At 35.0% G+C, this 17,344-nt stretch overlaps 1 long non-coding RNA gene across 1 annotated transcript; it reads left to right on the plus strand.

Moving 5' to 3' along the window:
- Nucleotides 1–16,007: 16,007 nt before the first annotated feature.
- LOC140854718 (uncharacterized) lies at nucleotides 16,008–16,577 on the plus strand. Its single transcript, XR_012137895.1, has 3 exons — nucleotides 16,008–16,095; nucleotides 16,256–16,357; nucleotides 16,451–16,577. It is a non-coding gene; the product is annotated as an uncharacterized lncRNA (long non-coding RNA).
- The last annotated feature ends 767 nt before the right edge of the window (nucleotides 16,578–17,344 follow it).

Below are 17,344 nucleotides of genomic sequence, written 5' to 3' on the forward strand. Positions count from 1 at the left end.
ATCTTTATATGCATTGCTTTGTGGTTGGACTGATACAATCAATAATTTCTCCCTCAAAAGAGCATTTGTTTTTGTAGTTTATGATAATCTTGCGATCGGCTATTATTATGCAGCACATGGATTACTGTAATTTTGAGACTGGATCTCTCTAGATTAACCTCGTGGAGAGATTCTCCTTTTTTTTTTTTTTTTTGGTAGAAAGAGATTCTCCTCTTTCATTAAATGAATGATTGAGTTTGAAATTTTTTTGATAAAGATTGACAAGACAACCTTCTTCCACTTCTATCCTTAGTCACCATTGTGTTTGACGTATGCACATATGTATGTGTTTGGGAAAAAAAGTGAGCGAACCAACGTAGTATCGCCTTATGAGGATTTTGATATTAAAAGATGTTGATATATTTTACCCAAAAGAATAAAAGAAAATGACTAGAGATCAGTACCGATTAGTTTTTATTGTTAAATTTTAAGTAAGATTAAATGATAGTCAAAGATGTTCTTATAAAAGCATATTGTTGCTTTTATCCAAAAAAAAAAAAAAAAAAAAAAAAGCATATTGTTGCATCAAAGTTTCGGAGATGTTGATGTCGCTGAGGGAGAAAGGAGATCCGAACATCGGGATATCAAAATGAACCTGTAAAAGAAAGTCCACTCGTATCGGAGATTAGAGGGCTTCCGATAGGGGATCTTTCAATACTTAAGTCAATTGAAACTTGAGCATAGTTAAAAAAAATCTAGGAGCTGATAGTAATTTGAATTCACTTTTCCAAGCTTACTTTAAGTATTTCCTAATTGCTTTTATATATAAAGGTGCTAGAGTTTATTAGGCCTAGATTCATAGGTCGTTAAGTCTGAATCTATAGGTTGTTAATCATGGATGTTTATTATATCTATATGGCCATATTTTGAGAGTTTGTTAGGAGATTTTAATTGACCACTAACGTAGACCGATAAGTCAATAGATCGAGATCGGCTTGTAGCCAAGGAGGCATCCCTATCACCTCGATTTGTGGGGAGCGTCGCTTGAGGGTGAGAAGTCATCGTCAGTGGTCGACGAGCCCTTGATTTGGAGATTGGCGAGTTTTCGTCCTAGAGGCTGGTATTGATTGTGGGCTTCATCCCTCCTGATAAGGAGATGTTGATTCGGGGATCGATAGAATCCGGATCTGAAAATCGGCTGGATGACCTGAAGGTCGGTGAAGCACCGATTCGGAGGTCGATGGAGCGCTGACCCGGGGGTTGCTTCACTCTAGCTCTCCACGATGGGTTTGATTATGTTCGTCATCGGTGTTTTTATCTTTAGACTTTCTGCAGATGAGTCGCGAGGACAAGGGCTAATATGGTACAGCCGCACAATACATATAGCATTAGCAGCTCGTTAGAATATGAATAGTCCTAAAGGCACATAACTTCACAGTTTTATATCTATAATCCCAATTGATGGTTTAGAGGAAATAGATTAATGATGTAGAGTATGCTATGAGGCCTTCTAGAGAAAAGATGAACCCCCTACAAAAACATTACGGGCCACTGAAAATAGTGGCAAATTTTGATTGATCCAAGAACCTGACCCATCTTGATCTAATCCTGTTTTGGTCAAGTTTGAATTAAAGTTGTTCAATTGGCATCTAATATGGGACAAGCCTCTTTCTTTTGTTTGAGTTTTAAGCATGTTGGATATAGATCAGATTTACTAAATTCTTAGCGACAATGTGTCACCATTAAGATTTATAATCTGAACTTTCTTCAAGAGCAAGCTCTCATTTCTCATGAAACGATGCTAACAATTGGGACTCGCAGCAAATCAAATTACCTAAAAGAGCGAATCCAACCTAGCTCAAATATCCTACAAGAAATCCAGAAAAATGAGGATGCCATGATTGGGCTACAAGCCAATTGGAATATACCACGAATTACCCAAAATGTTATTTTTGATGCCATACGTCACTGGAGGATATCGTGGCGTTCCAATTCTGGGTGGTGGAAGCGGTAGCTTTCAAGGTCGATGGTTTCTGGCGAGAAATTTGAGCCATGAGATCATAGCATCTGACGGTGATCCGATTCCTTGTACGGTACAAGAGTGTGGGTCCCCTGACTCTGCAAAAAAAAGGTTACGCGTTGGCATGCACCGTAAAGTTTTAGGTGGGCTTTTAAAAGGGTCGCAGAAAGTGCTTTTTTTTTTTTCTTCTTTTGGTAAAACACAGAGAGTGCTGCATTAATGAGTGTGTCACCCTGGCTTCAAATGGGTCTGGGGAGGGGCAGACAAGTAGTCACTTTGCAATGATTCTAACCCAAATGAGTGCGGCTTTTTTTTGTTTTTTTTTTTTTGGGTTGGTGGGGGAGGGCTGTAGCCAGTGGAAGCAAAAGCACCTTTAGAAAAGGTGGGAAAAAAAAAATGAAGGCAATAGTTGTCTTAGGTGGCGATCCCTGAGATAGGGATGGCCATAGCATCATCCATTTGCAGAATATGGAGTAAATTTGGTGGAAGGGTGGTTGCTGAATTAAAATCCAAGTTCGAAACATGCTTCGCTTCAAAACAATCAAGAAAAGAACAAATTCTGAATGTATCTCTTAACAATGAATTCACAATCCTATGCCTTTTTTGCTTATTGATCCAAGAGATAATTGTTTGAGTCACCCTCTATAATAACCCCCGGCCTCTTGAGAATTGAAGCAGCTCCGGTGATTCCCTCCCAAGCGCCCCTAAGTTCGGAGAGTAGAATTAATTGAGCGACGAACCATCTAGCTAGTCATGAGAATTCTTCCTTCATGAGAATTAATTATATATTTTATATAATTAGCTTTGATTTTTAATAGATCCATCTAATGAAAAAAAGAACTCGAGAAAAGACATAAAATCTCAAGTTAATACCATTAAGATTTGGTAAAAACTTGCCTTTGAAATTTGATGATTTTGGCAGGTAATAGGTATAAATGTAAATACTTTCATCAATCATCTTAGAAAAAATGTTAAAAATTATGAAGATGCATTAATCATCTATAAATAGTGGGAGGAATTCCACGAGAAAAAAAAAAAGATATATAAACATGCATCAATAATATGAATAAATATTACATAATCTTAATACTCCAATATCATTTATATTTTTTGATGGATTATCATGATTTATGTTTTTATTTTTTATTTAAATTGTGCAGGATAAATTTAAGTTTGTGGAAATTCAACATATGAAACATTGAATTATGCAGAAAATTACAAGAAAATTTTTGAACTATAAGTTAAAGATAAACTATTGTAACAAATATACTACTAATGACATAAGGATTGAATATTGTTCGTCGGATATATTATAAGATCAATGGATAGAATTTGTTCGTTAGAAGGGGACACTAGAATTTCAAATAAATTAATATCTTTTTTAGAAGAATAATATTTATATTAATAATGGTGCAAGATTACTTGGTTTCTTATATAAATGAAATGTGATCAAAGTAAGTCCAATCGATACAAAATTTGGATCATACTATAGATATAAAAAATTATAGTCATGTAGAACCAAGGAAGTATAAATTTATAATAATATTAGTGAATATGTTTAATTTTATTCTACTTTTTTTCTGTCTCTTTCTCTTTTCCTTCCTTGTTGGCATATATAAAATTATTTTATATATTTAATAAATACTAATAAATTATTGATCATGCATTAGATTGCAAAGAAGAGGTGCGAGTCTATTCAATAAGAGATGTTTTGCTTGATATATAAGTGAAAGTATGGAACTATATATGGTCAATACAGCATCATAAGATATAATAGTAAATAATCAATTTTTTATGTTTAATTATATTCATATCAAATTTTATATGTAGCATGCCAAATTTTAGATACAATTATGTAATTATTGTTTATTTTTACAAGTATTTTGAGAATTTGCCAAATCAAATTCGAAAATAATCTTCTAGCTCAATGGTAGAAGATGAGATTTTTTCCTAAGTTATGAGACCTAAGAGGTACGGATGTATTCATAGATATGAATCAAGTCCATCATCTATTTCTATATTTAGAAAAGCTTCAACTCATGTAAAGCTCATTAATGAATTAAAAGAATCAAATAAGCATAATGAGAAAATGAAAGATGAAATGGGACAGTTGAAGAAGATGATTAAAGAGGAAAGGTAGAAAAGTAAAGAGGATAGGTTTAAGTTCACCACTTTTATGGAGGAGAAGAGTAATAGGATATCACATGGGACTTCTAATATGATAAGTTCTATCTTTTTGAATATTTTTTTATACATAGTTAATTGAACTGCTGCGTGTGTGTATATATATAAAGCAATAAGCTACAAAGTATTGGTTATATCATTAAAAGATTATAAAAAATATATTTTAGTTTTTTCTAATCTTTTTTATGGAGTGTGTCATGTATATTAGCCTTTATTTTTAGTTATATGTCATTAATTTTGTTATCTAATTTATTTTTTAAAATCAAAAAATATTTAGATGAAGGACAAGATCATTGAGTGCTATGGATTTGCAAGATGAAAGTCACAAGGTTTTAACAAGTATATTTAAATATGATGAGCTGTATGAGTTGTTTTAAACTTGAAATTTTAACAAGTATTATATTAGTTTTAACAATCATGGTAAGATGTGTAGATAATTTTCTATAGTTATTTTATGAAATTTTTTGAATTATTTATTTTTGTGATATTGAAATATTGTTGGAGTGAGAATGAAAACTTTATTATCTTTGCTTGAGGTAAATTTGAAGGCTTTCAATATAGAAGTAAATTATTATTATTTTAGATGTATTATTATATAATTATGTAGCTCCTATCAATTAAGAATAAAGTGGTGACCACTTTATCATAGAATATATGACTTTTGGTGACCATATTTGACTGCCAATAAAGATACATTAGTGATGGCTATTATTGATTGTTATAATATGTAACTCTTTTAATGACAACAGAAGGCTAAAGGTTTCTTTAGTGGCAGCTACTAATGACCATTGCAAAAAGATATAATCTTTTAGTGATTGATATATGGTCACTATTAGTACATTACTTTTTAGTGGCCATTATTTAGTCGCTATTAAAAATACAACTTTTAGTGGTGGTTACTTGCAGAAACCATAACAAGCATCCTTTTATAAGCACATCATAGCTAGTATTACAAAGTTCTTTTGTCGCTGCCATTTCAAGTTGCTACTAAACTTTGATCATTTAGTAAATAAGATTTGGCCACCACTAAAAAGCTCTTCTAGTGGTAGCCATATTTTGGATCACTAATTGTTTCAATGATGCGACCATTATTGACCACCACTAAATAGATTTAGTGATGGCTTTTGAAACTTTTAGTGGTAGCTTCGGTCGCTACTAGAAATTAATTTTCTTATAGTGGATATTCCACCTTTCTATAAAGGCTCTCTACTCTTTTGAGATCAAGGTAAGCAATAACCCCTTCATTCATCTCTATCACCATAATTTTTGCAACTACTTCATATAGCACATTATAGAGCTTGATCGGCTTGAATTCTTTTATTAATTTTGAGTATTTGGCTTCTTAGATACTAGGGCTATGAATATTTTCTTCTATTCATTTGGCATATTAATTATTTTGAAAAATCTCCTTGACAGCATCAACAACCTTCGATTTGATGATCGCCTAGAAGACTTTAAAGAACAGAGGTGCGAAATCATCAGAGCTTAGAAATTTCTCAGAAGTAAAAGTAGCAATTGTCTTACTAATCTCATCATCTATTACTTAAGCAACAATTTCCTTATTATCATCATGGATGCCTCCATTCATGACTGAAGGAAGATTGAAAGGAACCTCAAGGAGCTGCAAGCATCATTTAGTCTTGAAATAGTGAAGAAGAGAGTTAGATATCTCCTCTTCAAAGGTGAACTCTATTCCATTATTCCTTGAAATTGCTATGAATTTTATTTCTCCTCTTTCGTAAGATTGTTGATGTGTGGAAGAAGGTGGTATTTAAATCACCTTGCTGCCATGATATTCAGGATTTTTGTGCCTAAAGAATTTCTTGCTGCCGCAAAATCATGTTATATACTTTAATATGTTTTATAAGCAAGGCATATATATCTTGTTTGAATGAGAGAGCTAGTAGCAACATCCTTTTATTGAAGTGCTTCAATTTCCTTCCCTAACTTATCAAGTTTATCAAATAAGTTTCCCATGGCATCCTTATTCCAACTTAAAAGGGCTCTTTTGTTGACCGAAGAAGCTTAGAGACTCTTAGCTAGTGGACGACCATGATGACTATGCTATACACTTTGAATAACATTAGCAACTCTTTTGTAACTTACCCAAAATTTTTCAAAATGAAAAGGCTTCAATTTTTTTTCAACCCCTAAAACATGAATAAACAACGGATAATTATCAGAACCTATGTGTGGCACATGAGCTATTTGGCATTCAAAAATTTATTAATCCAACAAGATGGGGCAAGAGTCTTGTCTAATCTTTCGCATATCATCGATATCCCCTATCTATTATTACACAAGGTAGATGAGGAACCATTGAATCCCAAATCAAAGTCTATTACTATTTACAAATTCCTAGAATTCATGGATATCTCTAGTTACTTGAATTTTTTTATCACCTTTCTTTTCTATCAAGTCCAAGATCATGTTAAAATTACCTTCATGAAGAGAAAGAATCTACATAAAGAAAATATGAGAAGCCACCTCTGAAACATTTTTATTGCACTGAATCATTCATATTAGCATAACACCCATTACTCATGGTAGATTACCTAGAACAGTGATAATGCCAAGTGCATCTTGCTTGTCTATTGAATCAATGCAATTTAGATACTTCTTCCAAATGACTATCATCCTCTAGGGATCTTCTTTGCTAGAATTTCAAATAAGTTCCACTCTTGCTCGATAGTCCTCTAAGCTTTTACTATAGAGTCATCAGCTAAGTAAGTTTCCAACAGAATAAATATCTAGCCCATGAGACCTTACAATCCTCTTGAAGTTGTTGAAGAAAGTAGGCTTACAAGCCCCTCCATGGTTCCAAACCATAATAATCATGAGGTAAGAGGAGGCATTGAAGAATTAGGAATTATCTCAATAAACATTGCTAGTTCTACTGATAGAACAAATTAGCCATCCCTAGACTGCTGATCGCTATCTTTTTTTTGCCTCCTCCGGTGGCGTCGCCCCCGGCTTCCTACCCCCTTATATGGAGCTACACCAGCCTTTATGAGAACCTCCATCAAAGTACCGAAGTTTTTATGATGTTCAATCTCCATGGTCACCATCCAAAGGATGATGGCTCTAGAATTGATTCCAATATGATTTCATTTGAAAATTACTGAGCAGCTTTCACCTGATGGTTTGAGAAAATAAGATCGTAGAAACCAGATTCAACCCCACCAACTTTAACAAAATTATGGCTCTTAAATCCTAGCTCACCAAGATCAGAGTATCTAACTCAATTAACCTTAACTTGCTCATAATTACCTGGCTTGGACTCATCCTCAATGATTAAAACCTTGGATTCAAGCTATGTAAGGGATGGATGTCTATCCTCGGAAGTAATACAATATGGAGACCTCTTTTGCTTATCTTTTTTGCTATCATATCCACCTACATATGTCTCAACATATTGAGCATCAATAACCTTCATCACTTGCCCCTCCATATCAACCTCCAAAGTCTCCTCAAGTAGTGGAGCATAGTAAGATCCGCCACTACTCGAACCACCTGCATCATTAATGGATTGGGGAAGAGGTGTCACCTTATAAGTCATTCTCCCTGTAACCAAATGCCAATCACATTCTTTCGAACCCAGCACTTATTAGACCACCATTACCAATTTTTTGAAACTAAGAAGAAGCTTCATCCTAAAAATCTATCTCCTTCTTCCTTCCTCCATCCTCCATAGAAATCCTTGAGATGACTATCCAAGGCCCATAAAGGTGCTTGCCTTCCTTGTATATGGCTGTAGCTTCCTCACAATGATGTGACGATAATAGTCTTCAAGATAACCAATCTGCCTATATAGAAAATAAAAAATAGGTAGGATTTCATACTCAAAATATTATCAAGAGTGCTTACCTTAATAGTAGTTAATATCAACTCCCAACTTCAAAGGCTTCAACAAATTGCTACCATAGATTACCTCAGCTGTCCAATTATCAATGAACAGAGGAGTTCCAATTGTCTCCGCTATTCGTAAAAGCATCCAATGGTTCCATTGCTCAATGGGAAGGTCCAGTAATCACATCCACAAGACAATGTTGATAATGGAATCAATACCTGGCTAGAAATTTAGCCACCACTTCTCAACAATGAGAACTTGACCCATTATCACCCGTGATCCATTAAAAAGAACCTAATCCAATTCTTCCATTGAGTAGAACTGGAAGAGAAAATTACCTCCTCATAATGGGCTAATTTTGAATTCATTAACTATCTTCCAACATATTTTAAGCTCTCTGAAAATGAATTTCAAAGAAAAAGCTCCCCAAAATTCATCAATTAATAAAATAGACAACCGTTCGCATGCAAAATCATACTCCTTATTTGTGAAAACAATCATCTTGTCAAATCTTTCTTGAAGCCTTATTATCTCCTCCTCCAATTCCTTTTGTGATTCTTACTCGTGTCGCATTTGAGCTATAAGACCTGATCCAAGACCTAGTTAGTTTCTCACCCACTTCGCCAAAGCCACTATCTCCTTCCTCTCTTAACAATGGGTTCTCCTTCACCTCTTTGCTATTCTCCAAAGCTTCTATCCCTTGGGATGGTTCTGAGATGAAGGATTCCCAATGCCCTCACTCATTCTATGCTTTTTTTGTTTCCTCTCTTTGATCTCAAGTTGACTGATGCTTAGCCAAGTGGTGGTGCAAGATTAGCAAAGAAGATATAGTCCAAGCCAATTTAATAGAGATAGTTCATTGTTGGTAGAGCCACTACAAGAAAATACTAAATTACCGACTTTTTTTTGCAGACGCTTTTGGAAAGCGTCGGCAGGTTGCGCTGACCTGCCAACGCTTTTAAAAAACGTCGTTTGTTAACGACGCTTAAAAGTGTCGTAACATTTGAGCACTGTCAACGCCGACGCTTTTAGCAAAAGCATCGTTAAATAAAGAAAATATCGATGATTTTTAACGACGTTAAAAAGTGTCGGTAGGTTCGTTTAATACCCCCCTCCTCCCGTGCCCTAATCTATCTACCGCCGCCCCTTTAATTTCCACCCATTCCTCCGCCGACCCCGACCCATCTCCACCGCCGGCACCGCACCCGCCATCCACGCGCACCCGCCGTCCACGCCTCACCTCCGTCTGCCACTCCCCTCTGCTGCCGCGTCTGTCGACGCCGCGCCCGCGCGATCCAAGCCATACGCCGTCCGCCCTCCTGGAAGCAGCCACCCGACCGGCCCTCCTCCCCTCCCCCCTCCCGACGGCCATCTTCCCATCACGATTCCCTTCGATTGCCGTGCACTTTTTCTTGGATTTTGTTTGGCACGGACTGATTCGTGTTCCACCGATTAAATTTCGGCCCAAAGGTTCGATCTCTCTCTCTCTCTCCCTCCCTCCTTCCCTCACTTTTTATCTTTTCTCTCATGTTTCCCCCCTCTCCGAGGGTTATTTTGGTTGGATTTTGGATTTTGGTTGGATTTTGGATCAAGTCTTCAGGTCTTCCGAATTTGAAGAAGGAAGAAGACAGATAAACGTAAACCGTCAAATAGTTAGCATCTGTTGGAAAAAAAATAAGCATCAGGATCTGTTTTTGGATGCAATCTTAATTATAATTTGATGCATATTTTTTACTTGTTCAATGTTGCTCTTGATGGATGGGAGAAAAGTAACATCTCAGGTTCCAGGATGCATAATGGTCGACAGTTTTAGCAGATTGGTGCCATCTTAGTTTTAGCAGATTGGTGCCATCTTCTATGGCCAACAGAAGTTAGGATGGCAAAATAAATAAGCTTTGTCCAACCTTGCCGCCGCCATGGCAACTTTAGGATCCGTTTGGTTGGAATTAATCTAGTATAAAAAAATAAATTTTATATCAAAATATTATATTTAATATAAAAAATAAAAAAGAGGTGGTAAAAAAATTAATGAGTCTCATATTTATTTTTCGAAGGGAGAATATAAAATAAATACTCTGGAGGATTGATATTTGTAAAGTTTTTGAGTAACGATAATTCATACTTGACAAAAATATTTTCAATATTTTTTTCGAGGCTTCTCGAATATATTTGGTTCCTTCTTCTTTTCATGAGTGCTTGATATTTCACTCGAAAGGAAAAGAGAATTCTAATCTTAACAAATTTTTATCTCTCTCGAATCCATCCATCACCCAAGGAACCTCTGTTGCTCACACAGGCCATCTTCATATTAAATTTGCTTGCACACTTTCTTTCCTCTGCATATGTGCACTAGGCCATGCAAGAGAGAATGGACGAGCAATTGATGCATTCTGTGTGAGTAGCTCAGCACAATAGCTTAATTATATAATAGCGGGTTTTTGTTGGATTTTTGGGATGCAAGCTTGAAATTGTTAGCAGCTTTGATTGTCGTAGAGCCGGTAGATTTAGCATGGATCACCCTGGAGCCTGTAAGCTACAGGGATAGAGACCTAATGTTATCGTCGACTTGTATGCGCATGAGCTTGCTTACTTCAACTGCCCCTATTGGACTGATGATTTGGGTTGAATTCATGGAATGCTTCTGATCTTTCCATATTCTCGATTCTTGGGTTATTATATACTTGCTGGAGATCAGCTGGTGTAGAGGGTTTGGAACATGAACTTCCTAGGTTTGGAAATGTAAATGGCTGATTTTGATTTCGATATTATACGTATTTGAAGGAATTATTAGAATGATCAGGTCCGGTGGACCAATCTAATTGTCACTCACCATAATATTACTTCTTGTGTGTATACTCTTTAAGATTAAAACAAGGATGACAATTCATCCTGTTATTCACCATACATTTGCCCCAGGCTTTGAATCGGTCCACTGGGGATATCCATCTAATAATTTCTACGTGTTATGAATTATTTTTTTATTTTTTGGGGTGTCAGTTTTCCATCTTTTCTTGTGGGTTTTAAAAGTTCCCAACGTGGACTTTGTTGCAGCTGACTAGGTGTTGTCCATATGAAATGATTTCCAGCTTAGATTTAATCTCAAATGGTTTTCCCAAAGTCTTTCCCCAAGGCCTTTAACCTCAAGTAGAAAGGCCTTCTTTTTGGGCAAAAAGAAAACAACTTTCTTCATGCTTTATGGTGTCTCCTGTATGTTGACGGTATAAAATATTCGGTTTCATATGTTTGATTGGAATTCTAGATACATCATCATTCTCTATCAAATTCAATATTATTTTGAGTTATTATTCTGACTTTTAGAAATAGTGTTATATGTAATTAACTGTATTTTGTTTTTGATAAATTAGCTGTATATGATGTCGCCATTATTTGTTATTTCTGATCATGTTGACGGTGGTAATGATCATTTTTGTACAGCGATAAAATATTTATAATTTAGTGAAAATAGTAGATTGTTCAAAGGAGGAATCAGTTTTTGAAGATATGCCACCACCATCAGGACTTGAACTTCAACCTAGCTCTTACCAAAAATATAAAAATAAAAAAAATATTATACACAGGAGTGGTGCCAACCAGCAAAGCTAATATATTATAGCTCTTGATGATAGAATTAATCATATACATATAGAAAACTAGCACCAATTAAATATATGCTAATTAGATTTCGATTTTATTTGGCCTAGATAGAGGATAAAATGACATAATTTGAAAAATTAATTATAAAAATTGGCTTAACTACATAAAACACTGAGTAGGTCACTATCTGGTTGGTGTAATAAGTTTTTCATGATCTAAAAAGAGGGGTGAAAAAGAACAGAAAACCAGCACATGATAGCACATAACCAGAATAATATTGAGATTTTTTAAAGATAATGACAAACAAATAAAAAATCTAATATCGAATAATGGTTGGTTCATATGTACTTATGGAGCGAACGTATAAGTCATGATCATCTTCATCCACACCTCTCCTAAATTATCAAATATGGTAAACATGTATAGCATAAAATAAATGATATAGAGCTAGATCAATTTACAACCACACCCTCTTAGTATCTCTCTATGAGGTTCATCCAAAAATATATAGTACAATTAATTAAGGTTGTGATACATGGTTGATGAATGGATAATTTCATAGTTTCATGAAACCTGATTGATTGCTTATCTGACATGTGGCGTTCGTTATGTGGCTGGACCCTGATATCGTGTGGCCTACGTTATCCTTATCTTCGTGACTGATGAAGACTAAGCATCTGGATTAAGCTGGGCCAAGTTTCTTTGTCCACTACTCCCCAAGTTAATATCAGGTATTAAATCAAGTTAATTATGAATTAATTTTAAAAAAAATTGCATTGCATAGAAACATAGACCCGTCTTTTGATTAATGTACATATTTATTGTATCCATATTCTATTGATATTTTTCTACAGCCTTTAATAGAGGAATTGAAACAGTTGTGGGAGGGTGTTGATGCATTTGATGCTTCCAACGGCCAAACATTTAAACTACGGGCAGCTTTGTTATGGACTATTAATGATTTTTCAGCATATGCCAATTTATCTGGCTGGAGTACAAAGGGACGGGTCGCATGTCCTTATTGTGGAGATTCAACACATTCAATTTGATTAAAACATGAAGGTAAATTTTGTTACATGGGACATCGTCGATGGTTGGAAGCAAATCATCCATTTCGATTTCAGAAAGATTTGTTTGATGGTACTATAGAATTGGGATGTGCCCCTATTCCACCTTCTGAAACTGATGTTCATAGACAAATGGATGGCATCAATTACAGCTATGGTAAGTACTCAAAGTCCTCTAAAAAAAGAGGAAGGGATGATGTTGAAAGCTCAGTGCACGAAGGGTTACCAGAGGAAGTCAGTATCAGTACTATAGATGCAGAGGTGTTTCAAGATCCAGACAATTATTTTGAGGATGAAAATGAGGAAGACACACAGATAGCATCTACACAACAGCCAAGTAAACATTTATGGAAAAAATGAAGTATCTTTTTTGACTTACCTTATTGGAAACATAATCTTATTCGGCACAATCTTGATGTCATGCATATAGAAAAGAATGTTTGCGATAATTTAATTGGAACATTTTTAAATCTTGATGGAAAGAGCAAAGATAACATGAAGGCACGTCTTGATTTAAAAGAAATGGGTATCCGATAGGAACTTCATCCTAAAATGCTTGTTAATGATAGAATTTATGTACCTCCTGCATGTTATACAATGTCTGCTCGAGAAAAGGATAATTTTTTGGGAGTTTTGAAAAGTATCAAGGTACCCGATGGATATGCATCAAATATTTCACGATGTGTGCATCTAAAGGATCGAAAACTTTCAAATCTTAAAAGTCATGATGGTCACATATTGATGCAAGATATTTTTCCAATAGCTTTAAGATCGTCATTGTCGAAACAAGTTGTTACAATTGTACTTCGATTATCGTCATTCTTTAAGGCATTATGTTCCAAAGTTATTGATCCTCGAAAACTTGATCAGTTAGAATCCGATATTGCAATTACACTTTGCCAGATGGAAAAGATTTTTCCTCCTAGATTTTTCACTATTATAGTACATCTGCTCATTCACCTAGCTTCAGAAGTTAAAGTTGGTGGACCGGTACATTATAGATGGATGTATCCTATTGAGAGGTATTATTGCAAACCTTAAATCTTTTGATAATTTTATTAGAAACAACAGCATACTGATATTTTAATAAATATTTAATTCTTGAAGGTATCTTGTGCGTCTTAAAGATTATGTGCGAAATAGAGCCTATCCCGAAGGCTCGATTGCTGAAGCATATATTGCGGATGAATGTTTGATATTTTATTCAAGATATCTTCAAGGTGTAGAGACTATTTTTAGTCGACCTCAACGGCATAATGACTTTGTGGAGAATGCAGAACTGTATAAATTCTTAACTGCTGAAAAATTTTTGGGAAGAGCTGAAAGTATTATACTTGATCAAAAATCCTTAGCACAAGCACATCGTTATGTGTTACTTCATAGTGACATAATATCTGACCATCGCAGGTTAGTATATTTAAGGAATGACATCAAAATTTAAATTTTATATTAGATATAATGTTCTAAATGATATATTTATATTTTATGCAGTAAATTTTTAATTTATCAGAGACGAGCTAATCATAACATTCGTCCTAATGCAAGGATTGAACAGCGATGGTTGGTCGAGTTATTCCCTATGTGGCTTTCGAATCAGGTGTGATTTATATTTAATTATGGGATATATTAATTTTTGATACATATTTAATATCAGATAACTCAACAGCACTTCGTCATATCATTTTTTTTTAGGTATCAAAGATGATGGAGACAAATAATTCAGATGAACTAATAGCTCTTGCTCGAGGACCTAACAAGATTGTGAATAGATATAACGGTTTCATAATTAATGACTTTAAATTTCATACTAGAGAACGGAAGAAATTTAGAAAAATACAGAATAGCGGTGTTATGGTGGAAGCGGATGGAAAATCTTATTATGGTGCACTTAAAGATATCTATGAGTTGGATTATTATGAAAAATTTAAAGTAGTACTGTTTAGATGTGATTGGATAGACATAAACTCACCAAGGGGTTTGAAACAAGATGCAAATGGATTTACACTTGTAAATTTTTCAAGGTTGATACACACTGGTGTGTTATTGAAGGATGACCCATTCATTTTTTCATCTCAAGCTCGTCAAGTATTTTATGTACAAGACGCAAAAGATAAAGATTGGTTTACTGTCATCAAAACAAAATCTAGAGACTTATATGATATGGGAAACCAAGCGGAGGATGATGACGATGACACTTATACACAATGTATGCCTTATAATTTTGTACCAGCTGATGATTTAAATGCTACGACGACGTTGGTTAGAACAGAATTTGAAGGAAACACTACTGCTTGATTGTTACTGGTAATAATTATTTATGATGTATATATTTTGCATTAATTATTGTGTTATTTTACTCCATATATTAACTGATTCTACCTTTTATTTATATAAATGCTAGGTGACATCATGCATCGCAAGGGATGATATGCTGGTGTGTAGTTCCAGTTTTCACAGACAGAGACTGGTACGTCTTCTTCAGCACAGCAGCCTGAGGCCAGTTCAGCTGCACAGCATTCTGAGCCCTGTCCTTCATCATCAGCACAGCACGATCCTCCTCTTCATCAGCCAGATGATGAGATACACGTGCAGGGTATATATTGTCTTTCATGTAATTTTATTTTTATTTCATTTTATGTATATTTATGATATAGTTACTTTTATGTATTTTTTGCAGACGGATCTGGGAGAGTATGCCCCAGACGTGGACCCACAGTAGTACGAGATGTGTGGCAGATGCGTGAGGGCGAGAAGATTGTTGTGGAGTGCAATCAGCTAGGTCAGCCAATTAAGAAAGCTGCCTGCTTATTGACTTCATTTTTGGGGATTGTTGCTCGGAGGCCTCAGCTATGTCCATTGGGCTATGCAAAATGGAATGACATGCTTCCAACGTACAAAGTTGAGCTCTTCCGAGTTATAGAGGTAATGAATTGATGTTCATACTGTATATTAATTGTTAATCATTTATATAATTTATTTCATTTAACTTTTTTTTTTTATAGAGCAAGTTTGTTCTCCCTCCATCCACTCATGATTTTGTAATGAAGTCTCTCAACCGTAAATGAAAAGAATATAGAGCACAATTGAAGAAGGACTATATGAGACAGGATATGACAGAGGAGGAGGTTGCTAGGAATTGTCCTCCTGATGTACCCCCTCATCAGTGGATGGAGTTGGTTCATTATTGGTTCTCCGAGAGGGCACAAGTATATTATCTGCTTATTATCTTTTTTTTCTAAATATTTTATAAAAATATTGATTTTTATTATATATTATATATATAACAAGTTCTTTACTTTATTTTACAGACTTGTTCTGCTATTGGTAGAGCTGCACGAGCAGCTCAGTCTGTTCCTCATACATCGGGGTCGAAGAGTTATGCACGACTCCGACAGGAGTTTGTATGTTCCTTAAACTTTCATAATTAACTTTTAATTTTTATGTTGAAATATTTATATAACTAATATCATTATGTATCGTGGACCATGTCTGTATCATGATACTCATATATTTTTTTAAATTATTATAACTGTTTGCTTAAAATTAAAATTATTTTTGTAGGTGGATGAGCATGGGAGGGAACCCGGACAAGTGGAGTTTTACCGGATGACTCATACTCATCAGGATGGTACTTTTGTTCGAGATGAGTCGAGAGATTTATATGTACGGTATTATTAATATTCTATTTTTTGTAATGATTTAAATTTAATTTTGTTAGCTATTAATGTATAACTCTTGTTTTCAAAAAAAATACAGGAAAGGGCTACATCTCTCATTGCGGAGCGTGACGACGAGTCTGCAGCATCTACGCAGCAGAGCCGTATCAAGGCCGAGGTGTTCACAGAGTTGATGGGACCAGAGCGCTACGGTCGAGTGAGGGGTTATGGAGTAGGAGTCACCTCCACTCAGTTATTTGAGGTTAGTAGATATACGCAGCATGCTGCAGCAGATGCTCAGGATTCATGCATTTGCAGACTCGAGGCAGAGATACAGGAGATTAGACAGAGTCGTGCCACTGAGATGGAGGAGATGCGACAGAGCCGTGCCGAGATGCAGGCCATGAGGGGACAGATTGATCGCCTTACATCTTTATTAGAGATGTATGGTCCATCTCAGGTAAACATATATTATTAAATATATATTTTTATATTAATTTAATGATTTATATATTTTTATTTATAGATATGCAAATCATGCTTTTGATATGTTTCTTGTAGGCTCCTGGCACATCAGGCACCCGTCGAGACAGCGGCACGTCACGTGGAGACAACGACGACCATCCGCCTGCGGATTGATATTATTTTATTTTTATTGTATTCTTATATTTATTTATATTACTCTTGATTGTAATGGACGATTAGTACTTTATTTTTATTTATATAAAATAATATCTTTTGGTTTGGTTAAATTTGCTATTTAAGTTTGCTTTTGGTGTGAATGGTGGTGATTGTACAGGTGTGAATGGTGGTGATTGTACAAGTTTATGTTAGAATAATTGATATAATTTTGTACAGAAATGTATGTATTCTTTTTTTTTTGTATATAAAACTTGTATTTTTTTCTCTTAAAACCTTTAACGATGCTTATAAGCGTCGTTAAAATAATTTTAACGACGCTTATAAGCGTCGTTAAAGACAAAAAAGCTGACGC

Source organism: Elaeis guineensis, chromosome 1, assembly GCF_000442705.2.
Source record: "Elaeis guineensis isolate ETL-2024a chromosome 1, EG11, whole genome shotgun sequence".
NCBI lineage: Eukaryota > Viridiplantae > Streptophyta > Magnoliopsida > Arecales > Arecaceae > Elaeis > Elaeis guineensis.